A 26,091-nucleotide genomic window follows, 5' to 3' on the forward strand; every position below is an offset into this window, starting at 1 on the left:
CTTAGAAGGCTGATATTTTGGCTGACAGTTTCAGAGGTTTCAGTCCATAGTCACTTACTCCCATTGATTCTGTGGCAAGGTAGTACATAGCTGCTCACCTTATGGTGGCCAGGAAGGAAGTGAGGGGCAAGAGGGGAAAATCAAGAACAAAATATACCCTTCAAGGATAGGCACTCCAGTGACCCCTCCAAATAAACCCCACCTCCCAGTGTTTCCACCACTGCCCAATAGCCCAAGAAGCTATGGATCCATCTGTGGACCCATCCACTATGAATTTGTTCCCTCACGATCTAATCACTTCCCCAAGGCCCACCTCTGAACACTGCTGCATTGAGAATCAAGCCTTGAACACAAGAGCTTTGGGGGAGTCTTTAAGATCCAAACCTAGGGCTGGGGTTGTGGCTCAGCGGTAGAGTGCTTGCCTAGCATGTGTAAGGCCCTGGGTTCGATCCTCAGCACTACTAATTATTAAAAAAAGATCCAAACCTAATAATAGGCATCAGGACTTGGGCATCAGAGCTTGGTGTGGTGAAGCACTCCTCTAATCCCAGCGGCTCAGGAGGCTGATACAGAAGGATAGCAAGTTCAAAGCCAGCCTCAGTAACTCAGTGAGGCCCTAAGCAACTCAACCTTGTCTCTAAATGAAACATAAAAAGGGCTGAGGATGTGGCTCAATGGTTAAGCACCCCTGGGTTCAATCTCTGGTACCAAAAAAGAAAAAAGAAATTAACTAATTAATTAATTTAATATTATCAAATACATTTTCTGCATCTATTAAATTGCTCTTGGATTATGTTATGGGTTTGGTTTTTGACTCTGACACCTTCTTTTGGGAGAGACAACCTGCTGTAGGCCCTGATTATCTTTGTACATCCTTCCTGGCCATGCCCTGAATGCAAAGCCATGACTAGAGTTTATCTGGGCAGCTTCTTAAGGTTGTGTTTTGCAATGTGCAACCTTGTAAGATAAGGTAAATGCACCTTGCAGACTAAAAACAGACTTACTTCTGTTCCCCCAAAGCTCAGTGGTCCTCATCTAACAACCTGTATATGCATGCACCCATCATGGGCATTCAGCTGCGCCATAGGACTTGTAAGGCAAGAGGAACTGATGTGAACATCAAGCTCTGTCTTTTGCTTTTGCTATGAATAATAAAGTCCTTAGACTCTGACTTTGGAATTTCCTGCTCACTGCCAGTATCTATAAAACAGAAACAGGCTAACATGTCTGCTTGCAAGTAGAGTTAACTCTTAGACCATGTACGGTTCTGGACACACTAACTTCATGACCTTAGAGTAGTTAATTAATCTTTCTGAGCTTTTATTTTCTCATTGACAAATGGGATGATGATAATAATGTTCAGGTGCCGGATGGTGGCACCACCAGAAGGTGCTGGCTGGCACCGTCCTCGCGGGGCCTGATGGGTGGCGACATCCCTCTGTAGCCTGCACGCTCCGCCGAGGCGACAGCGCTGCTGTGCTGTAGGTGAACTTGTGCCAGAGAGCTCTTCCTGGACAGGGTCGAGAAGGTCTATACTGGTATGGAGGACTGTAAAGATGTTTATTGTCTTTGCACAGCCTGAGGTTGCATTACGGTAAAAGAAAGAAAGAAAAAAATAAATCCCAGCATGAATAGCAGAAGGGGCTTTGGAGGAGTTACTTCACCGAAACCTGAAACTTGGGAAACTCCATTTTGAAAATGCCAGAGTGCCCATCCCAAATATTCTTGAAGATGCTGGAGTCAGGTTCAAGGACATTTGGCTCTCTTCTTTCTTCAAACCATGGTGGCAAGACATAATATTTGACTGGATTGGAGAATTGGAAGTTTTTCTCCTGGACAGCTGTCAAACCTGCAGTAGAACACATGCAGTGGAGGATCTCTAAAGGATCTTAAAGGAAAAGACTTTTAGGAGTGAGTCCCAAAAACTCTTCCCATGGGATCAAACCTTTCTTTCTTCCACTTTTCTGGGAAATGAAAATCCAAAGTTTAAATAAATAATGACAAACAATAAAAACAAAAACAACCAAATAATAATAATGTTCACCCTGTAGGATGGATGTCTTTGCCTATTTTAGGCTGCTATAACAAAATACTACAAAGTGGGTGGCTTATAGACAATAACAATTTATTTCCCCAAATTCTGAAAGCTGGGAATCTGCGATGGAGGCACAGTAGATTCTGACCTGTGGGGGCCCACTTCCTGGTTTACAGAGTGATGGCTTCTTCTCATCATGTTCTCAAATGACCGAAGAGGGAAACAAGCTCTCCAGAGCCTCTTCTAAGGACACTAACCCTATTTATGAGGGCTCCACCTGCATGACCTGATTAAACCTAAACACCTTCCAAAGATCGCACCACCTAACACCATCATATTAGGGTATAGAGCTTCAACATATGAATTTGGGGAGCATTTGTCCATAACAAATGTTCCATGCGTGGTCAGTGAGTGCAATAATGGATGGAAGGAATAATGATTGGTTGCAAGGAAGCTTGAATGAGCGTCTTAGTGATCTTAGTGGTATGCTGATTAAATGAATTAAAATTCCTGAAATACTTGTGCTCAAATATATTAGTCATTGATTGACATTATATTAATATTCTTTAATAGCATTGACAGAAGGCACTATACCAAAAGATACACTAGAGAAGAAGTGTTCATCTACTTCTATGATCTTTACATCTTCAATAGTTTCACATTCGTACATTCCTAAATAGAAGTTACTTATCATTTCATGATTAGTTCCTACTTTTCCACTAGACTTTAGATTAAATATTCTTTCTTCAGAGAAGCCCTCCTGTTCACTAGGCTAAACAAGTCACCACTGATATTATATTATACCATTCTACCCACTTCCTTTGTGGCACTCATTATGATTTTTTTTTTTAAAGGAGAGAGTGAGAGGAGAGAGAGAGAGAGAGAGAGAGAGAGAGAGAGAGAGAGAGAGAGAATTTTTTTAATATTTATTTTTTAGTTCTTGGCGGACACAACATCTTTGTTGGTATGTGGTGCTGAGGATCGAACCTGGGCCGCACGCATGCCAGGCGAGCACGCTACCGCTAGAGCCACATCCCCAGCCCCTCATTATGATTTTTAATTATTGTATTTTCTAACTTGTTTATTATTCCTATTAGGATATAATCAACAAAAAGTCTGTCTTCTTCGTTTCATTTTCAATGCTTAGTCCAGTTTTTGATAAAAAGTAGCTGTTCGCGGGGTTGGGGATGTGGCTCAAGCGGTAGCGTGCTCGCCTGGCATGTGTGCGGCCTGGGTTGGATCCTCAGCACCACTATACAAACAAAGATGTTGTGTCTGCCGAGAACTAAAACAAAATAAATAAATATTAAATATTTTTTTAAAGTAGCTGTTCAGTAAGTTTTCTGGATGAATGGAAGTCTAGATCAGTTGATGGATGAAAAGATGAATGTATAGATGCATAAATATGTATAGCTATTTAAATGGATGGGAGGATGGGTGGCTCAATGGTATAGATGAATAATTGGATGGATAATGAAGCTGATGTTCCATAAATATTTTCTGCATATGATGCAGATGCGTGGTGGGTGAGTGCAACAATGGACTGAAGGAATAATGATTGGTTGCAAGGAAGCCTGAATGAGTGTCTTAGTGGCTGATTGAATCTCAGCTCCGCTCAGCCAGGGGCGCTGCAGGGCCACTTGCTCAGCCGCCGCTCTAGGCTGCCCTCGCGCGCGCAGCCGCAGTTCCGCCGGCACTGCGGGGCGTAGAGTGTCGCGTAACTGCTGCGGGATGCTTCTCAGCACTTTTCTGCACCTGGGTGCATTCCCTTCGGTCGCTCCGAGTGAGTCCCTGAGGGTGCGCGCTCCAGGCGTCATCTGTGCGAGGACCCCAGGTGGCCTCCAGGAGTCCCTGTCAACCCCGGGAAACCGAGGCCCCGGGGGCGGAGCAGCCGCCGGGGTCAGCGCTAAGCAGGGGGTCCATCCTGCGCGCAGGGCCGGGGGCCTCCCGGGAAGAGGCCCTCGGTGGGCAGCGGGCTTCCACGGCCGCCCCAAGCCGACGTCAGAGGCGCGCGGCCTCGGCTCCGTGTCGGTCTGCGCCCGGCCACGGCGCGCCGGTGGGCCCGGAGCGGGGCGGGGGTCGCGCAGAGCCTCGGGTTTTTTTTTTTTTTTAATATTTACTTTTTAGGTTTCGGTGGTCACAACATCTTTATTTTATTTTTATGTGGTGCTGAGGATCGAACCCAGCGCCCCGCGCATGCCTGGCGAGCACACTATTGCTTGAGCCACATCCCCAGCCCGCCCCGGGGTTTTTCACACCCGGTTCTTGGACTCCTGGCATTCAAAGACCCGAAGCCTCTTGTCCGTCGTCTCATAGGGTCAATCTTTGTGTCACGATGAATATTCCCCTCCACAACTTTTAAAAGCAAGACCTAAAACCCATTTTGAAGACTGGTTGGTTGAAGTTTAAGTTAAGGACACTCTAAGGGCCCAGAGGGGCAGCGTCTGGACTCGCGTCCCTCTTCTCACTGAAAGCCCTTTCCCCGTGCTTTTTTCTGCCTAGGCCTCGCTGCTGTGCGCCTCTCTTGCAGACAGATGACAGCTCTTCCTTGGACGTTTTCACTGGTTCTGCAACACCCAGTGTCCCCTTCTCTCCGCACTCCCCGGTGGGCGCCCAGTGTCCAGGGGGAGTTTGTCCCTGGGTAAGTGTTGCTACTCATGAGCACCTGGAAATGGGGGGTGCCTCCTATATTGCTTTTGTGGACACCAGTAGAGGGGAAGGTGATGGAGCTCTACCACGTTCTGAAAAACGGTGTGGCAAAGCCTTTGTGCAGATACCTGTGTAGGTATTGGGGTGGGGTACATGGCTGAGTTTGGGGACCAGAAAGACCTGGGTAGATCCTGGCTAAGTTTCCTCATTTTCCTGAGCTTTACTTTCTGTAAAGTAGGGAAGCTGCCAAAGCTCTGGTGGGTGAAGGGTTTGTCTGCTTTTGTTTTGCTTTTGAGCCTTTATGTCTGGCTACATGTAGATGCACAGTAATTGGGTGGATGAGTGAATGAATAATTTAGGCGTTTTGACCAGAAGTTGGTCTTCCCATGAACATTTTTTCAATACTGTGCATTAAACCCAGGGTCTTGTACACTGAGCTATATACCAGGCTCTTTTCATTTTTTTAATTTGAGACATGGTCTTGCAAAGTTGTCCAGACTTGCCTTAATCTTGACATCCTCGTGCCTAAGCCTCCCAAGTCATCAGGAATTACTGGCATATGGCACCATATCCAGCTTTTCCTGGGGCAGGTGAAGCTTATGTTGGAAGAAATAACTGCATAGTGCTTAGGGTTATTTGAGCTTGACACTTAGACAGTCAGCAAGAATTTATCCATTTGAGTCTCTTTTGCAGAAGATGGGTCCCAAGTGATGAGGGAACCTTCTAGAACCTCTACAGTATTATCAGAGTTTGCACAAAAATGATCTGAAAAGTTCTCTGTGGAAGATGATTATTTGCCCCTGTGGAATTGTCAACTTCTTTCCTTGTTCATGAGGAAATGGTGTAGTTCATAGATTAGTACAACAGCCCACATTTGTTAAACAGCTAGTTACTGTGCTAGAAGCTCTCCATATGCTTACAAGGATGAGTTTGACTAGGTAACATTTAGGTGACTCATCTGGTACTTCTTGTTTATTGGAAAGGTGGTACCTTAGTGCAGAGGGGCCTGTGAGAAGTGTCTCCATCCTGCCAGAAAACAGCTGGATGAGAGTGCTCCAAAGATGAGGTCTGTCCCCCGGAGGTCTGGGGCTTTGGTTCCCCAGGCATCACATATTCTGAGAAACAGATGGAAGTGAGATGAAGGTGGATTCTTGCTGGCTCCCAGTTTTATCCTTCCTGGGGTTTTTGATATGCATCTGGTTGTTGCTCTGCCTGCTTGGGTTCAGAATCTTCAGGGATCCCTTCTTTGGTGTATTGGCAGCAGAACATTTACATGAACAGCAGGAAGGGTTTTGGTATCATGCTAATCTGTACCCACATCTCAGTTGCTTCACTTCCGCCTCCTATCTTTGGGAGCTTCTCTTATCTTCAGTTTAGTTCCCCAGAAAGCAGGAATACAGTGAGCCAGTTGTTCGAGGAGCACAAGTCCCTGTCTTTCACAACCTAAGAACTCTATCAGTTTTCTTTAGAGGTGTCTTCCCTTTGCCTTACCTATCTGGGTCATGATGAAGGAATTTTTGTAGTATTAGAAACAATTGCTGGGTTCTTGTGCTCAGCTGGGCTGGCTGCTCCTGGCTTCTGCCTTAGTCTCCTTTTATAGCAAGCCTTCTGTCCTTTTCTGCCCCTGCATTCGTAAGTGATCATGGGGTGTTCATGTCATGGTCTTTGGTAGTGCAGGCAGAGGAAATGTGGAAAGAACTGTCCTGTGTTTGGAAGGTCTTACCCTGGCCTTCTGCTTCTGGCAGCTTTCCCACACTCCTTCTCAGTTTTGCTCATACCTTGGACTCCAGGGCATTGGCAGCTGCAATGTGTGTGTTACTACTGCTATTGGGAACAGTCTATGTGTGTTGTTGAAGTTCCTTTCAGCAGCCAGAAGAGTCACTGCCAGGCAGCCCGGAACACTCCCACAAACCTGCTTTGGCATTCATTTCAGCCTGTTGCTGGTTACATAGTCAGTATTGATTGCCTTGCCTTTGACCATCTATTTGTCTCCCTCTTTAGAGTTAACTCTTATTTGTGAAGAAATGGTGTGCTTGCCAACATTTTTAGGATGCTTAGTGTCTGGTAGCTACTGTGCCAAACTGTTTCCTGGTGCTTACCATGTCCTGCTGTGAGCAATGACACCTGGGTGCCCATCAGTGCTCCTTGTCTCTTGCAGATGAGTCCACTGTGTACAGAGGCATCATGGGAGTTGTCATTGTCAGGAACATTCTACACCCCAGGAATCTTGAGGTAAGATTTCTGGTCCATTTTCTAGTCTCTCGTATTGGATACAGCCCTGTTCCCAGGGGCTCTGGGTGATGATGTAGGGGAGCTGAGAGGTGAGGTAAAGGTGGTACCATGGGTCCCCAAATCTACCACCCACCCAACCAATTCTAGATCACACCTGACCCTTCACATACCTTCAGTGGCTGCTGCAGGGGAAAGCCTCCAAGGTCCCACGTGTGGAATGAGAGGTCTCTGGGACATCTGCCCTCTCTACCTGGGCACCAGCAACAGCATACTGTAATGATAAATGGGTGGCATGAGAATCCCTTCTGCTGCTCTCTCAGGCACTCTACCACTGAGCTATACCTCCATCCCTTTTGTATTTTGAGATAGAGACTTACTAAGTTGCTAAGGCTGGCCTTGAACTTAGGATCCTCCTTGCCCCAGCCTTCCAAATTGCTAGGATTAAAGGCATGCTTCTCTGCATCAAACAGAACCTAATTTTTTTATTTGAAAAAATGAAGTGGTGACAGAAATGACTTTTGTTGTACTTGAAACCCCATGATTCTTACCATTACAACCCTAACATTTTTCCACTGTTTATGTCCAAAGTGACTTCTCTTTGATTCTCCTGGGCAAGGAGTTTGTATGGGGTTTCTCTAGAAAAGAACGGTCATGGTTGGGTCCTGTGCATGGCTGGCTGGGCTATTTTCATGAATTTTCCCTGTACTATGCCATAGGCTACTACCATCTGCTGCTCTTCCTGGACCTGTCTCTGCCTGTGTGTGTACCTGCATTCAAAAGTGATCACGGGCTGCCTGTGCTCTGATCATCCATAATGCAGGGAGAGGAATTGCTGAAAGCCATTTCCCGTGTTTGGAGGGTCCAGTCTGTCCCTCTCAAATGCTGGTGCTTTCACACACTCTCGCTTCTTTCCTGCCAACATATTCTGACCTCAGGGATGCTGGGGGCCGCTGAATGAGAATCAGTGATGGGAGACATTATGGCTTAGCCTCCTGTTATCAGAGACCAAACTACATCTGCATCAAGGTTTAGATACTTTGATGTTCAAAGGAACCAGGATGAATGATGTATAATGAATAAGTGTAATATTAAATGACACGTGTTTGTGGCCATAGAATTTTCAAAAGGAAGCAGTCTTTTGTAAGCGTAAGGCTAGGCAGGCAGTGTGCTGGGCAGTAGGAACGTACCCCAGGGAGTAGGGAGCAGCATGAGGAAGACTTAGAGGTTGAGTTGAGCGAAAGCTCCTGTCCCACCAAGGAGACAGATGTACAGGCCAGTAGTGATAGCAGGGAGGGATAGACTTTTTGATTGTTCTCTAGTATTGAGGTTCCTTTTTCATTTGGCGTGAAAAAAACCTGGTAGCTCATATCTAATGGATTGGGTACATTCTCATTGATGTCACCATGAAGAAAAATGGGATAACCATTTAGCCATTGGAAACCAAACACTTGGGGTAGGGATAAGGATGTAGCTAGTGTAGAGCACTTGCCTAGTATATGTGAGATCCTGGGTTCCATCTCTATCACCACCAAAAGAAAACAAAAAAAAGAAAAAGAAAAAGCACTTCATTAACCTCCCCTTTCTGTGGCCCTCTCCTCACTCTAGGGATGCTTCCTTGGATCTGGAGATTATGGAAAGAAGGCCCAAGGGATAGAGGCACTGACCCTTTCAGGATGGTGACATGGGGTGCCAGCTCTCTTTATGGTGATTTATTGCCAAGAAGCCAAGTCAACCTGTGTTTCTGAGATTGAGATAGAAATTCCAAGCCGCTGGCCTGGACTAACTTTCTCTTGGTCTGTGGTGTTGATTGTGGACACTGGCACAGCAGAAAGTGAAGTGTGATGTTGCCACGTGACACATTGTCAGACCTTGCCACTGTTGCCTCAGCACAACGTGGAAACTTTTACTCTGTACGATCAGGGCAAGGAAAGCCTTGGATTCTGGGGACTTGGGGTTCATAGGTGGAAACCCTTCAGCTGGCTCTGCCTCTCCTCAGCAGTGCCACGGATCCCTGGATGGGAAGATTGGTGTCCATCTCATGTGTGGCCAGCTTCTGTGTCTTCTTGCCTATTCCTGTTTTAACTGTTTAGATCTAAAAAAATGCTAATGACGTTTTCTATGCTGTGTCCTTGTCCTTTTACCTCAATAAATTTTGAAACATGCCCTGCTGCTTGTTCTTTGCTTTTCATTTATTTGTTTGCTAATAGCTCTGTGCACCAGCCAGGCTGAGTGTAGAGAAGGTGGGTCACAGGAGCAGATCTTCTGGTTTCACTCATTGAGAATTACCCCTTGACACACTCTCAAGGTTTGCCCTGGGGACTATGAGATGGGATGTAGGATTTTTCCTAGAGATTGGATAATCCTATGTGCTTCTAGGAGCTCACACGTAGAAGTTAGAATTGAGTTGGCTGAGGGAAGGGGTGTAGGCCTATAATCCTAGCACCTCTAAAGATCAAGGTAGGAGGATGCCAAGTTTGAGGACAGCCTTAGCAATCTAGGAAGATCCTCAGCAACTTAATAAGACCCTGTCTCTAAATAAAAATTAAAGGGCTGGGGCTGTAGCTCAGTGGCAGAGTGCATGTCTAACATGTGCAAGACACTGGGTTCTATCCTTAGCACCACATAAAAATAAATAAAACAAAAAAATAAAAGCATTCTGTCCATTTACAACTACTTTTTTTTTTTTTAATTAAAAGAACTGGGGATGTGTCTCTGTTAAAACAACTCCAGGTTCTATTCCCAGTACCATAAAAAAAAAAAGGAAAAAAAGTTGAAGAAAATAGTTGACTGATACATTATTTTTAACAATTTTTTCTTTGGTACTGGGGCCTTGCTATTGCTAAGGCTGGCCTCAAATTTGCAACCCCCTTGACTCAGCCTCCTGAGTCACTGGGATTATAGGTGTGTGCCACTGTGCCCAGAGGGGTCGGGGCTTTGGGAGGGAAGATGATAGTGGGGTGGACATAGCAAAAAGGCAGGGCCAAAGATCTGGAGGAAGGCAGTGGTGCTCTGAGCCCTAGGTGATGAAAGTACACCAGGATCTGGAGTGAACTTAGGGGGATGGTTTTGAGCAGAGGTGGGAGTAGAGTACACAAAGAGAGTCCCTTGGAGGACTCTGGAAGCATAGTAGGCAAATGCCGGTGTTGGGATTTCTGTTTATCACCAGGTCTATTTGCTCTTTGGGGATTATGTTCAGTAGCAACAATGCGCTCAGCATGTGTGTGTATAACCACCTGTAAGCACATGATCTGTCTTCACTTTTCAGGTGAGGTCCATACAAAGGAACAATCCCAAAGGCGTGACAGAGAGGGGAGAGTCCATTGGTTTATTTCTTCAATTGAAACTGAACTCACTGTGACAGGGGCTGAGGGGAAACCAAGCCCTCAGACACCTCAAGGCTAGCAGGCGCATTCTTAGGACTGAAGAACTGAAGAGCACTCTGCCAATCACTTCTTTTTTTGTACTAAGTATTGAACCCAGGGGTACTTTACCACTGACCTACACCTTGAGTCTTTTTTTTTTTTTTTTTTTGAGACATCCCACCAAGTTGCTGAGCATTGACTGCAGCCTACGTAAGCTACAAACTATCAGAGCACACACTGGCTATGGTTTAGATATTAGGTGTCTCCAAAAAACTCATGTGTGAAACAATGTGAGATGGTTTAGAGATGAAATGATTGGATTATCAGAGCCTTAACCCAATCAATGTATTAACCCACTGATTAACTGGGTGGTAATTGTAGAAAGTAGGTGTGGCTGGACCTGTGGGTTACAGAGGCATGCCTTTGAGGTATATATTTTGTATCTGGTGAGTGGAGTCTCTCTCTGCTTCCTGGTGCCATGTTCCCAGCTACTTTCCTACACCACACTCTTCCTCCATGATATTCTGCCTTGACTTGGACTCTGAGGAACGGGAATCAGCCATCTATGGACTGAGACCTTGTAAACTGTGAGCCCTCAAATAAACTTTTCCTCCTAAATTGTCCTCATTTGGGTCTTTTAGTTGCAGCAGTGACCAAACTGACTACAACAATTAGGGGTGCTAGAGAGCTCTCTCTACCAGGCCCAGTGACCTTTGGAGGCAGGAGGTGTCTGAGTCCATTGCAGTGCTCCTCCTGTTTTTGACCATCTGTCGGCTTGAGGTGAAGTTGACATCCAGATGAGACCAAGATCACTAAGTCAGCACTGCACTCAGGGCCAGGTTCCCCCTCTTGACTCTCCTTGCCCCTTGCCCACAATCATAAGTTCAATAATTGGTAAAGCACAGTCACCCGAAGACAGCCATTGATAGACCTAACCCATGACCTTGGTTCAAAACCAATAGCAGTAGCTGGGAATGGTGGCACATGCCTGAAAGCCCAGCAACTTGGGAGGCCGAGGCAGGAAGACCACAAGTTCGAGGCCAACCTCAGCAATTGAGCAGGGCCTAAAGCAACTTAGTGAGACTCTGTCTCAAAAAAATAAAAAGGGCTGGGGATGTAGCTCAGTGGTAAAGCACCTCTCGATTCAATCCCTGTTACCAAAAGCAACAACATAAATAAATAAATAAATAAATAAAACCTAAACCAACAACAGTGATAACCAAGATTCCTTGTGGGGGAGCTTCGCATAGGTCATGAACCTAACTGTTTACAGGAACAGAAACAGGAAGACATAGAGGGTCTGCACCCAGGAGTTCGGAGCATTGAGCTCCTGTTTCAGGTGAGAGAACTGTTTCTAGAAGTCTTACAGGTGGAAAATACTTCAACTTCCAAAGCACATTTGTACTCCACAAGGTCTGGCTGTGGGCAGCACTCAACTTCCACAAAGCTCATGTTCAGTCTTCTCTGAATTTCTGTCTTTTTTTAATGAGAAATCTTGATGTTTACCACCACTGTGCCCAATACTAGAGGGAGCACAGTGACACTCATTACAGCCAACAGACACGCCAGCATAGTGCCTGACAGCTGGAAAGTGCCTATCAGCACTCAGGGATGGGAATGAGGCCAGTGGCAGCCTGGACAACATGAAACAGGAGTAGTTTTTGTAAGTCCTTTGGCCTCCAGGGCTACAAATGCCATGTCACCAGAATGCCCTACTTGGCCTGCATTGGGAGACCACCTAATGAAATCATAAGAACCTGGTATGGCCACTTAATTGCCGTGAGGCCTGAAGTTCGTTCTTTTGCCTCCCTGAACCTCAGTTTCTGGCTCTGTAATTTGACCACAGAATAGCACTTACTCCAAATAGCAAGGATTAAATCAGATGATACATGTTAAATGCATGATAAGGTACCTGCTTCATGCCTCAATAAATGTCAGCTATTTTTATCTGATGAGCATATATCCCAGTAGGGCTGGTGTTAATCATCACTATCACTGGTTGAACTTTTATTAAATGCCATGCACTGTATTAAGCCCACATATATAATTACCTCATTTAATCTTCATACCACAGTGGGGTAGATTTAATTATCTTCCATTTTAAAAATAAGGAAGTCCAGACAGGGAAATGAAGGGACCTGCCTCACACCTAATACCAGTTTTCCACTTCCTGGTATATGAAGTAGTGAAAACTGTTGCAGCCCGATTTCATAAAAAGCATGAGTATAGCAGGCTTCAGAAGCTTCTTTGTACTGGGGAAACTGGAAATTGGATATTTTACTAGTCCTTCCATTGGCGTCAAATTATTGCCTGTTATCCTGTCTTCCTAAAAGATTCTCCATCTAGAGGTTCTGCAGATTGAACTTGTGACCCTGACATGTATAGGGTCAATAGCCAACACCCAAATATCAAGTGTCCTTCTAACAATGTTGTCTGAAGCAGGAGTCATCCCAGGTCTTTAGAACTGGAGGAAATCTGAGAAGGGTATTACTGAGGTGGCCCAAGAATCAGAATTAACGTCAAGAAAAGTCATGATCCTACCTGGGCATTACTGCTGGGTACCAGAAACCTATATGAAGCAGCTGGTGGGAGATGACATGACAGAATCAAGAGAGGAAGATGGAGAGCTAGACTGAAGGCTCATTTGTCCATCCAAAGATATAGTAGGTATGGTGCAGGGAATAGAGATATGGTGATGAACAAGTAAGTTTCTGCCCACAAGAGGGTCACATGTATGAAGATAAGTTCTATTGATTCACACATCAGGTATTAATAGATGAGTCACTATGCATCGGGCTCAGATGCACAGTGGGCATCAGCGGGGCATACAGCTCTGAACAAAGCAGATGAGGGTTCTTAAGAACTGTTATAGTCTAGAACTATGTTGTCCAATAGAACCAATATGAGCCTCAGTACCACAAAACAAACAAACAACAACAACAAAAAACCACATTGTTTTCTGTGGTAACTACATTTGAAATGAAAAGAAGCAGAGAAAATAAATTTTTAGTAACGTATTTTAGTTAGCCAACTATATCAAAAATATCATTTCAACATGTAGTTTATATTAAGAATTATTCTCACATGTGGTGGCACACACCTGTAATCCCAGCTACTCTAGAAGCTGAGGCAACTTCTTAAGGTCAGCCTCAGCTTAAGGTCAGCCTCAGCAACTTATCAAAACCCTGTGCTAGTCATCTTTTCCTCACTGTAAACAACATACCTGACAAGAACAACTTAGAAGATGAAAAGTTAATTTGGGTTCATGGTTTCAGAGGTTTCAGACCATGATCATCTGGCCCCATGGCTCTGAGCCTGAGGTAAAGCAGGAGGGCTTGGTAGAGGAAAGCTGCTTAGTTCCTGGCAGTCAGGGGGCAGAGAGAGAAATGAGGAGGAAAGATATAGTCCAAGGGTACACACCCAGTGACCTACTTCCTTCAGTCGTGCTCTACTTGCCTACACTTAGCACTCAGCAATCCATTCAAATTACTAATCCATCAAATGGATTAATCCACTAATAAAGTTACATTCTCATACTCTAATCATCTCACCTCTGAACATTCCTAGATTGCCTAACATATGAGATTTTGGGGGGATACTAAAGATCTCAAAATTAAAATTTAGGATGTAACTCAGTGGTAGAGTGCCCTGGGTTTAATCCCTAGTACTTCTACTGCTACTACTAGTAATAACAACAACAACAATATCAACAACAACTAAATAAAACTGCAGCCAGGCATGGTAGCAAAGTCTGTAATACCAGAGACTAAAGAAGCCAAGATGGGAAGATCGCAAGTTTGAGGCCAGCCTGGGCAACATAGCAGGACCCTGTCTCAAAATAAAAAATAAAAAGAGCTGGAGATGTAGCCCTGTGGTAGAAGGATTGCATAGTGAATCTTTGGGGTCCATTCCAGTACCATAAACCAGCCAACCAACCTCTGCAGGTACACTGCCCCCAAGCAGAAGGTATGTGTGAATTGGGCCTTTTTTACTTGAAAGAGTGTTTTCTGGGACATGAGTGAGCACCCAGTAAGAGCCCAAGCTGGCAATTAGGACTACCTGGAAAATGGTGCCCTTAATAGTGGAAGAGGTGGGCTCAGGGGAGTTTAAGAAGGCCATAGGCAAGAGGGGATGACACTAGTGAGGGCAGTCCAAGGGTTTGCATGGGCTAGGGCAATTTTTTTTTTTTTTTTTTGGCATGGTTCCTTTCAGTTCCTGTCAAGTCCAGACACCAACCCTTCAAGTTTTTTTTAATTATAAAATATGCCATTCCTGATTAATTTCATACTTATCATCACAGGAAGTTACATTGTTTAGAACTCATTATTCCAGCAGTATAGATATTCTTGATTTTATACTTCCCTAGACTTTATTCAATGCTGGATATGTCATTAGTCATGACAGTTTATCATCTGGTTGATAACTTTTTCTCAAAGATTGTTACTATGCCTCCCCGATGAGAACTATAAATATAAGTCTTACCCAGAGTATGCAGGAAAATGTGAATAATTTATTTTCTAGTCATGCTAAATTTACCATTTGGGCTTTTGTTTTATAAACATAAAGCAACACATTTTCCAACCATGTGTTAACTATTCAGGACAGATTGTTTATTTTTGGTACTGGGGAATTAACCCACGGGTGCTTTATCACTGAGCTACATCCCGAATTCTTTTTATCTTGAGACAGAGTCTTGCTAAATTTCTGAGATTGGCCTTAGACTTTCGATCCTCCTGCCTCAGGCTCCAGAATCACTGAAATTACAGGCATTGGCCCCCATGCCTGGTTCTGGTTTGTGATGGCTTTAGATGCTGATTTTTGCTGCAGCCAGCAGGGAGCAATACAAGGGGCCTGTGAGCAGAGTGAGAAGAGCAGTCTCCATTTGTCTCTTTTTCCTAGCCTGAAGACAATGACAGAACAATGTCACTGCATCAGTTGGAGGTGTGACAGTACATGTGGGAAGTACCTGTGGTACTATGGAATGATATATCAAAAATCTTGGGGCTGGGGATGTGGCTGAAGTCGTAGTGCGCTCGCCTGGCATGCGCGGGGCGCTGGATTTGATTCTCAGCACTACGTAAATATAAAAGATGTTGTGTCCACCAAAAATTAAAAGATAAATATTAAAAAATTCTCTCTCTCTCTAAAAAAAATCTTCCAAGGATATCATGAACAGAATATGTATGTCCCTGCCCTGCCCCAAATTCATATGTTGAAGTCTCATACCCAGGTAATGAGATTTAGATAAAGGCATAAGGTTGGAGCTCTGATGATGGATTTGATGTCCTTATTAAGAAGAAACAACAGAGCATCTCTGAACCATGTGAAGGCATAGCAAGAAGGCAAACCAGGAAGAGGGTCTTCACCAGGAGTCAAATCATCTGGCACCTGGAACTTGGACTTTTAGCCTCCAAGACTGTGAGAAACAAACTACCTAGTCTGTGGCATTTTGTCATAGGTTAGACTGGGTGGGGCCAGAAGAATTAACCTGGGTCCCATGTAAAACACCTCAATCCTGTCCAAGGCATGCCCACTGTTGAGTCAAGGACCTCCCATTAGGCTCTACCTCTTTAAGGTCTATGCCATCTTGCTTTAGGGTCCAGCCATCAAAGAGACTTGGGAGACTGAGGCAGGAGGATCCCAAGTTTGAGGGCAGCCTGGGTAACTTAGCAAGATCTTGTCTCAAAATAAAAAGGGCTGGGAATGTACCTCAGATGTAAAGTGCCCCTGGATTTAATGCCCAGTAACCCCGCCTCCCCACACACAGAGGGGTCCACACCAACTCCCAACACCGCCATCCTAAAGATCAACTCTCCAACATATGAACCTTTGGGAGACACACTTAAACTGTATACAAACTGTAGCACTAAGCCAGGGTGGTTCTCTACAGTTACAGAAAAAGGAAAAAAAAAATTGGCTACAGGCCTTCTTCACATGCAGCTGTTCAGTTAATATTTTCTCAATTATGGCTCTTGAAATGATCCATTTATCCCAAAAATTAATGGCTAAAACAATTACAATACTTATTTCACTCATGAATCTGCTCCATGGAATGAGTTCAACAGGGTCAGCTTATTTCTGTTCCTTTTGGTGTATGTGTGGGGAGGGACTTGAAGTCTGGGGCCTGGGATCATCTGAAGTCTTCCTTATGCAGATCTCTGGCTGTGGATGCTGTCAGTTGAGATTTAGCTAGGGCTGTTGGCTGGAACCTCTGTCTGGGCTCTTTGCATGGCCTGGGCTTCCTCCCAACATGGTGGCTGGGTCCCTAGAGTCAGCATTGTGATGGGGAGCAAGTTAAGTGGAAGCCTTCTTCTCTTAATGACCTATCCTGCAAAATCACATAGCTTCAATTCTGTCTAACCAGTCAACCAGTCACAAAGGGAGGGAACAATGCTTCTACCTCTAGTGGGAAAAGTGTCAGTGACATTGCAGTAAGGATTGTGGGGTGGGTCACACTGATTGCTGTGGCCATTTTTGGAGAACATCTGTCACAAAAGTTTACACCACTGCTTCTCCTTTATCCAATGCAATGCCTTTCAAACACACTTTACAAAGTGACATTTTGACATTACAGTTTTAGGCAAAGATACTCCCCAATTTGTTGTACATCTCTGGTCAGTAATCATGCTTTGGAACAAAAGCATGTACAGCATCTCATATATCTTGTAGTTTGTTGTATATGTACACTTTTCTCATGTTTCAAAGTGTTTGGATGTTTAGTCTTTAATTTTCCCTCAAGGCTTGTGTATATGCATGTGCATGTTATCTTTATATTAGTTTAAGCAAATCCTTCAGAAGTTTTAAAAAATTAATAAAGAGTACAGGGAGGAAAATCACCTTTTAAAGAACGACTCAGTTGCATCTCTTCTCCACCAACCCCCACCTGTGTTAAATCTGTCTTTCTGGTCAGTGCCATCAGTTTTTATACCTTACATTTTATGTAAAAGCCAGATTTTAAGCAAAATAATTTATTGGTTATATAATTTTGTTGCATTGACTTTTTTGGTTGCTGTTAAAAATATTTAGGTACTCCTGAGCAAAAGAACAAAGCTAGAGGTAGTACAATACCTGGCTTAAAACATCCTACAAACTAAGCATCAGATAAAGACACTTCAAAGAAAGAAAACTACAGACCAATATCCCTAATGAATTTAGATGCAAAAATCCTCAATAAAATTCTGTCAAATCGGATACAAAAACATGTCAAAAAGATCGTGCACCATGACCAAGTGGGATTCATCCCTGGGATGCAAGGCTGGTTCAATATACAGAAATCAATAAATGTAATTCACCACATCAATAGACTTAAAGATAAGAACCATATGATCATCTAGACAGATGCTGAAAAAGCATTCGACAAAATACAGCATCCCTTTATGTTCAAAACTCTAGAAAAATTAGGGATAACAGGAAATTACCTCAAAATGGTAAAAGCTATATACGCTAAGCCGCAGGCCAGCATCATTCTAAATGGAGAAAAATCGAAGGCATTCTCTTTAAGATCTGAAACAAGACAGGGATGCCCTCTCTCACCACTTCTCTTCAACATAGTTCTTGAAACACTAGCCAGAGCAATTAGACAAAGGAAATTAAAGGCATAAATATAGGAAAAGAAGAACTTAAATTAGCACTATTTGCTGATGATATGATCCTATACCTAGCAGACCCAAAAAATTCAACCAAGAAACTTCTAGAACTAGTAAATGAATTCAGCAAAGTGGCAGGATATAAAATCAGTACCAATAAATCAAAGGCATTCCTGTATATCAGTGACAAATTCTCTGAAATGGAAATGAGGACAACTACTCCATTCACAATATCCTCAAAAAAAAATACCTGGGAATCAATTTAACAAAAGAGGTGAAAGAGCTATACAATGAAAACTACAGAACCCTGAAGAAAGAAATAGAAGAAGACCTTAGAAGATGGAAGGATTTACCTTGCTCATGGATTGGTAGAATTAATATTATTAAGATGTCCATACTACCAAAAGCACTTTACAGATTCAATGCAATTCCCATCAAAATCCCAATGACATTCCTTGCAGAAATAGAAAAAGCAATCATGAAATTCATCTGGAAAAACAAGAGACCCAGAATAGCTAAAATAATTCTAAGCAGGAAGAGTGAAATTGGTGGTATCACGATTCCAGATTTTAAACTATACTATAGAGCAATAGTAACAAAAACAGCATAGTACTGGCACCAAAACAGGCTGGTAGACCAATGGTACAAAATAGAGGACACAGAGACAAATCCACAAAATTATAACTACCTTATATTAGACAAAGGTGCTAAAACCATGAAATGAAGAAAGGATAGCATCTTCAACAAATGGTGCTGGGAGAACTGGAAATCTATATGCAACAAAATGAAATTGAATCCCTTTCTCTCACCATGCACAAAAATCAACTCCATTGATCAAGGAGCTAGGAATCAGACCAGAGACTCTGCATCTAATAGAAAATAAAGTCGGTCCTAATCTTCATCACGTGGGGGCAGGCCCCAAATTTCTTAATAAGACACCTATAGTACAAGAGTTAAAACCAAAAATCAACAAATGGGATGAATTCAAACTAAAAAGTTTTTTCTCAGCAAGAGAAATAATATGCGAGGTGAATAGGGAGCCTACATCCTGAGAACAAATTTTTACCCCTCAAACATCAGATAGAGCTCTAATCTCTAGAATATACAAAGAACTCAAAAAGTTAAACAACAAAAAAGCAAATAACCCAATCAACAAATGGGACAAGGACTTGAACAGAAACTTCTCAGAAGAGGTTATACAATCAATCAACAAATACATGAAAAAATGCTCACCATCTCTAGCAATCAGAGAAATGCAAAATAAAACTACTCTAAGATACCATCTCATTCCAATAAGAATGGCAGCCATTATGAAGTCAAACAACAATAAGTGCTGGCAAGGATGGGGGGCGGGAAAGGTACACTCATACATTGCTGGTGGGACTGCAAAGTGGTGCAGCCAATTTGGAAAGCAGTATGAAGATTCCTTGGAAAGCTGGGAATGGAACCACCATTTGACCCAGCTATTCCCCTTCTCGGACTATACCCAAAAGATCTAAGAAGAGCATACTACAGGGACACAGCCACATCAATGTTTATAGCAGCACAATTCACAATAGCTAGAATGTGGAACCAACCTAGATGCCCTTCAATAGATGAATGGATTTAAAAAATGTGGCATTTATACAAAATTACCATTTTGAGGTAATTTCCTGTTATCCCTAATTTTTCTAGAGTTTTGAACATAAAGGGATGCTGTATTTTGTCGAATGCTTTTTCAGCATCTATCTAGATGATCATATGGTTCTTATCTTTAAGTCTATTGATGTGGTGAATTACATTTATTGATTTCTGTATATTGAACCAGCCTTGCATCTCAGGGATGAATCCCACTTGGTCATGGTGCACGATCTTTTTGATATGTTTTTGTATCCGATTTGACAGAATTTTATATTACTCAGCACTAAAAAATAATAAAATCATGGCATTTGCAGGCAAATGGATGGCATTAGAGCAGATTATGCTAAGTGAAGCTAACCAATCCCTAAAAAACAAATGCCAAATGTCTTCTCTGATATAAGGGGGGTGACTCAAAATGGGATAGGGAGGAAGAGCATGAGAAGAAGACTACCAGTAAATAGGGAAGAGAGGTGGGAGGGAAAAAGAGGGAGAAGGGGAGTTGCACGGAAGACGGAAGGAGAACCTCATTGTTATACGGAATACATATATGATGTTGTAATGAGAAAAAGAAAAAAAAGTGTGTCACATTAGATTGGATAGAGAGAAAGGATGGGAGAGGAGGGGAGGAGTAGGGAGTATAAGAAGGGCAGCAGAATAGAATAGACAATATGATTGATGTATGTACATTCCATGTATGTATTATATGTCAAATTACATTCTACTGTCATGTATGACTAAATAAATAAATAAAAATTAAAAAAAGAAACTAAAATGAGATACCGTCTTCCCCTAATTAGAATGGCTACTATCAAAAGGACTAAAGATAACAAGTGCTGATGAGATTTGAAAAAGAGGAACTCTCATCAACTGTTAGTGGGAATGTAGATTTGTACTGCCATTATGGAGAACAGTATCACAGTTCCTCAAAAAACTAGAAATAGAATTACTATATGATCCAGAAATCAGTTATGTTTCAGAGACATCTACATTCATGTGTTTACTGCAGCACTGTTCACAATAGCCAGGAATCAACCTAGGTGTCCACAGATGGATGAATAGATAAAAAAGTGATACACACACACACAAACACACACACACACACACACAATGGTATAAAAATGATATTGCCAGGTGTGATAGTACACACCTGTAATCCCAGTAATTCAGGGGTCTGAGACAGGAGGATTGCAAGTTCAAGGCTGGCCTCAGCAACTTCATGAGATCCTGTCTCAAAATAAAAAATTAAAAAGGTCTAGGAGTATAGTTCAGTGGTAAAGTACCCATGGGTTCAATCACCAGTACCAGGGGAAAAGAATGACATTCTGTCATTTATAGCAACGTGAATGGAACTGAAGGTCATTATGTTGAATGAAATAAGCCAGGTACAGAAAGACAAATACTGCATGTTCTCACTTGTGACAGTTTAAAAGTTGATCTTGATGTAGATAAAGGTAAGGGGAGAGGGGCATGAAGAAAGAATTGCATAGGAGGAATAACATCTAGTGTTCTGTAGCACAGTGGGATAACTATTGTTGTCAATAATTGAATATTTCACAATACCTAGAAGAGAGGATTTTGAATGTCATTGTCTGTATGTCTGAGGTGATAGATACACCAATTACCAGCTTTGATCGTCACTCATTGTGTACATGTTTGAAATGTCATACTATACCATTTATAAATACACATACATACATATAATTATTGTGTGAATTAAAAAAAACATTTTAACAAAGATGATAAAAACTAAGTGCTATTATTTTAAGTAGAAAAAATCAATTCAAAGTCATATCTATTATGGTAAGCATAATTATGAATGCATATAAAAATGACCATGGGAAAAAATAGATGATTTTGAGTAGGATAATAATGTGTGGGATTTTAAAATTTCTATTATTTTTTAGAGTATTATTTGTGAAATAAAAACAATCATAAAACAAAAATCCTAGGTGTTTAGGTTGGAATTGAACACACAACTTTTCTCATTTAAATCAGTAAAAATGTACACTATTCCATTCAAAAGCTGCCCATAAGGCAGAATTTCAGGAATTAATTAAAGCCACAATGTGGGGGGATGGAGGTATTTTCATTATCTCAAAGGCTTTTAAACATTTAAAGCTTCTCTCTCCTCTATATCTGTCACTCTTCCAATTCCCATCTCCTGTTTCTCTTCTATTACAAGTGTTCATTATTCATTGTTTTTTTTTTTTTTTTTTAAAGAGAGAGTTAGAGAGGAGAGAGAGAGAGAGAGAGAGAGAGAGAGAGAGAGAATTTTTAATATTTATTTTTTTTTTTTTAGTTCTCGGCGGACACATCTTTGTTGGTATGTGGTGCTGAGGATCGAACCCGGGCCACACGCATGCCAGGCGAGCGCGCTACCGCTTGAGCCACATCCCCAGCCCCCATTATTCATTGTTAAGAATGTGTCTGGTTGCAAGTAATAGAAAACTCCAGAAACAGAAAACTATGGCATAAAAAAGATTCTCCCCTCATAAAACGGGAAGGTAATATAGGGTTTGCACTGGTGCCTGGGTATGCCCTTTTGTCTTTCTTTTCTACCTTTCTTAGTACAGTCCACTCATGGTCTCCAAATGCCTGTTGCATCTCGGTTGGAACAGTGAAGTAGGCAGAAGGAGAAGGACACAGATTTCCCAATACTCCCCTTTTATTCTAGGTTTCCCTGGGCCTATATAAGTCTATATCTTATTGTGCAGGACTCTGTCTCACTGCCACACTTGCAGGGAGCTTGGTGACTACATGCTTTGCTTTTTTAGCCTCTGTAGTGTAGAAAGGGAAAGGAGGGGTGGCTGGAATAGATATTGAGTGAGTTTCCTAAAGTATGTGTCACATTGTATTTAAATGTTTGATCCACAATGTGTCCTGGCACATTCTTACCCCTTTTTCCTCTTCATTTCTGTAGCTACTTTCCTGGGCTTGAGGAATTGCTCTCCTGTTTTATCCGTTCTGGGGGAATACCAGTTCCTTTGCCACTCCTTTCAGAGGGTGAGGAGTTGCATTTTCTTTCTCTCTTTGCTCTTTTCAGACAAGCATGCCTTCAGCACTACTCAACATCCTGATCCCTCCCCCTCCGAATATTCAAGGTCAGTCTCAAGGCTAGCCCTTCCGTGAATTTCATCATTCCTCCCTCCTCTTTTCTCTCTGCCCAAGTTTCCCCCTTTACACACACACAAGGTATTTGGGCTAACCTCACTACTGGTATTATTTTCTTCGTTGAAGTCGAAACCAATTATTTAAAGTGGTAGGTAGTCTGCAAAACGTCTGGTGCATGGCAGGTGCTCAAATCAGCATTTCTTGCTATTAAAAGTCTTATCTCCCATATCAAACTCAGTTACTTAATGAGAGGCTCTGAACTGATGTCTGATTCATCTTTTTAACCCACACCAGGCCTGGCTAGAACGCTGCTCTTAACTAACGCTGTGCCTGTCTAATAAGACGCCGGGCAAAAGGCATAATTTCAAAGAAAGAATGCTGAAACGGTGGGATGTGAGAAATTTCTGCAGCGTGAGTGGCAGCCAGGATCTTTCAGAGAAGCCCCTTACTCCTCCGCACTGGTAGCAGGCTTGAATCTAGATTGTCGTATGAGTCATTGGGACACAGGTGGAGTGGCTCCCCGGCTGCACCGAGGTACCGGCATCCGTCACTTCACTTATAGCTCTCCACTGGAGCCGGAAAGGGAGGAGTGAACATGCCTCGCGCGGCCCTCTGGGATGGCTGCGCACGCGCAGCTTCCGGCTCCATATCTCGGGAATTATTTGACACCACCGGCTCGGCCCCTCAGAAGTCTCTGATCAGGCGCATCGCGCAAGCGCAGTGTCCCATTTGGCTGGGGAGTTATTTGACGCCGCCGCCCCTGGCAGTCGGAAGTTGCCTGAGCAGAGCCCCGCCGGCCGGCCCGACCGGCCTTCGTCGTCCCCAGGCGCCCTGGGAGAGTCACCGACTGGTGTACTGACTGACCGCCTGAGGACGGCCGGCCGGGGCGGTGAAAGAGCAGGCCTAATGGCGCGGGTCGCGTGAGGCGGAAAGCTGAGTGCGGCCGGCGGCGGCGCCCGCCCCAGCGATGCGGGCCCCGCCCGTCGCCTCAGGTAACCGGGCTGTCGGCCCCGCGGCGGCTAGACCCTCCCCTCCCATCTTCTCCTCTTCCCTTTGGCGATCGCTGGACTGCTGAGGCTTGTTTCTGGGCTCTGGGTGCTCCAGGCGCCTGACCTTCGGAAGCGCATCTCCGAATTTTGAGGGAAGCCACCGGGGTAGGGTACCTTGGCCCCAGGGTCGGCGGCTTCTCTCTGGTCTGTGCAAACCCAAGCTGGCCCTTGGGAGCTGCCCTGGCCGGGCGAAGCTCTCTCCTGGCAACCCGCGGGAGGGGGCGGGTCTGGAGCCTGGAAGACAACTCCGCAAAGAATTTGGTCCAGCGGAAGGGTTGGCGGAGTTGCTGCCGCCCAGTGGGGATGATGCTGCCCATTGCACGGTGACGCTGGGATGAGGAAGAGTTGGTGATGAGAGTAAACACCTAACCCTTTTCAGCGCTTGCTGTCCTGCAGGCTTTGTGCCAGGACGTACGTTCTGCACATCTAAGTTCACAACAACCCCTTGAGGTGATAGGTGTTATCCCCACTTTATTGGCGAGGTAACTGAGGCCCTGAGCTGTTAGGTGACTTAGGTTCCCAAGGTCACATAGCTGGTAATTTGAATCCAAGCCGTCTGGCTCCAGAGTCAAGTTCTTAACAAATAGGTCAGTGGCTGTCCAACTTTGCTGCATGGTAAAATCACCTGGGAAGCTTTGAAAGATTCTTGATTCCCACATAACACTCCAGACAAATTAAATCAGAATGTCTAGGTGGTGGAAGTCAGCTGTCATTATTTTTGGAAGTTCCCCCTGTGATTCACGTGTTCAGCAGAGTTTGGACCACAACCTTAGGTAATTCTGCATCTCAAAAGCTGCATCAGTGTTTCTCTAGCTTAAGTGTGCAAGAGAAATGTCTGGGCAATTGTTAAAAGTACAAGTTCCATCCGTAGGGATCTTTTCAATAGGCCCACTGGCTTCCATTACACCTGTGATAGGATATTGGGGGTGGGAAGTAACTTTCTTTGCAGGAATTCTGAGTCACCTGGGCCTTTAAAATGAGTACATCTCCTGTAAAATTGTTGGTTTGCAATTTCCTAAGTAATGCAATACTCATTGATATGGTGTTTCTAACCTTTTGGTCTTCTTTGCATATGCTGTTCCTCTCCCTGGCCAGTCCTCTAAGCTTTCTCAACACTCTATCCAAACACACACTTCTGCTCTCTCATACATACAATACACATATCCTTTTCTTACTGTCTCTAGCTGTGTAACTACCACATTTCCTTCAAGATACCTCTGCCCCAACCCCCATTCACCTTTGTTTTTTCAGTCTCATCTTCAGCACCATCATAATGGAATTTACCAATTATTTTCTACAATGTTAGTTTTGTCCCTTCTATTGGATTATGAGTAACTTGAGGGCAGGGACCATATTTTCTCCATCTCTGTATTCCTTCTAGTGCTTTACATAGATACTCATAAAACTTTTACTTAATGCAATATTTAAGTCTCTTTTATGCTGTTGATAAACTTTATGCTGCAAATAGAATTTTCTCTGTTTTCATTTTTATAAAGGAACTTGGTAGTTTGTAGTGTTTGGAGTTGTTTTTTTTTTTCTCCTTGGGAATGTGCTAGTTAGGCTCATTATTTTATCTGTCTAGCAGTTGAACAAACACATTGAGTTCTTACCAATGGCAAGGCACTGTAGGACTAATCGTGTGCAATCAACAGCGGTTGGTTTTTAATGTCTCATTTTATCATACTCAGATACAATCAATTCTATGATGGAAACCTTTCTTTTACCCTTAGGCTTTTGCATGTGTTTCCCCTCTCATTGTCCAGAAAAATGTTTAGTTGTCATACACTGAATACCGTTGCCTTGTTGGTATTAGTAAATGCAAGTAAATGAAATTGCAGTTGGTTGTAGTTCATTCTACTCACTAGCAGAGATAACTTAAGAACTACTTAAGAATTGACAAATTCAGCATTGCAGAATTCTGAACTGCCATTGCCCTACATGTTTACAAGTTTTAAAGAAAACAGACTAGTAATTCGGTTTGGACTTGGTTTTGGTTAATCTTAAAACCATGTAAGGTTTATAAAGTAGGTGAGTATGTTTGTGAAGATCATTATTAGAGTTTGGGGGCAATAAAATTTTTTATACCAGTTAAATATGGTGATATATGTAGACTGAATAAAAATATACACTTTATATAATGACATTCTTTACAGTGTAAAGTTTTTTTTTTTTTTTTTTTTTTTTTTGTGTGTGTGTGTGTGTGTGTATGTGGTGCTAGGGATTGAACCCAGCGCTTTGTGTATGTGAGGAAAATACTCTACCAACTGAGCTATATCCCTAGCCCCACAGTGTAAAGATTTTTATGGGATAATTTTTCTTGGTTCACTCAAGTACTGTTTGCTCAGTTTTTAGGCTAAGGTTAATACAGAAACTGACGGGATAATTCATGTTAAGTCCAGGTACCCAAGAAACTTGTTCTTATTTTTTTGATCGCATGACCAGAGTAT

At 43.1% G+C, this 26,091-nt stretch overlaps 1 protein-coding gene, 2 long non-coding RNA genes and 2 other non-coding genes across 8 annotated transcripts in view; 4 read left to right on the forward strand and 1 right to left on the reverse strand.

Moving 5' to 3' along the window:
- Positions 1-1,589: 1,589 nt before the first annotated feature.
- On the reverse strand, positions 1,590-23,378 carry LOC120886647 (uncharacterized). Its single transcript, XR_013439686.1, has 3 exons — positions 22,380-23,378; positions 7,087-7,187; positions 1,590-1,849 (listed from the first exon to the last, which is right to left on the reverse strand). It is a non-coding gene; the product is annotated as an uncharacterized LOC120886647 (long non-coding RNA).
- Positions 3,675-9,079, forward strand: LOC106145038 (uncharacterized). The gene is made up of 4 exons (XR_001229910.4): positions 3,675-3,818; positions 4,538-4,676; positions 6,843-6,916; positions 8,522-9,079. It is a non-coding gene; the product is annotated as an uncharacterized LOC106145038 (long non-coding RNA).
- LOC120887006 (small nucleolar RNA SNORA71) lies at positions 6,307-6,439 on the forward strand. Its single transcript, XR_005730177.1, has one exon. It is a non-coding gene; the product is annotated as a small nucleolar RNA SNORA71 (small nucleolar RNA).
- Positions 7,682-7,814, forward strand: LOC120887003 (small nucleolar RNA SNORA71). The gene has a single exon (XR_005730175.1). It is a non-coding gene; the product is annotated as a small nucleolar RNA SNORA71 (small nucleolar RNA).
- Positions 23,379-23,448: 70 nt separating the features above from the next.
- Positions 23,449-26,091, forward strand: part of Ralgapb (Ral GTPase activating protein non-catalytic subunit beta) — a 100,615-nt gene continuing 97,972 nt past the window's right edge. For 3 of the 4 annotated variants that reach the window (XM_013360564.4, XM_013360565.4, XM_078051770.1), the window contains exon 1: positions 23,449-23,587. The gene's annotated coding sequence lies outside the window, so the exon portion shown is untranslated. The remainder of the gene's footprint in view (positions 23,588-26,091) is intronic. The other variant, XM_078051771.1, reaches the window with a different exon arrangement.

Source organism: Ictidomys tridecemlineatus, chromosome 5 (genome assembly GCF_052094955.1).
Source record: "Ictidomys tridecemlineatus isolate mIctTri1 chromosome 5, mIctTri1.hap1, whole genome shotgun sequence".
NCBI classification, from domain to species: domain Eukaryota; kingdom Metazoa; phylum Chordata; class Mammalia; order Rodentia; family Sciuridae; genus Ictidomys; species Ictidomys tridecemlineatus.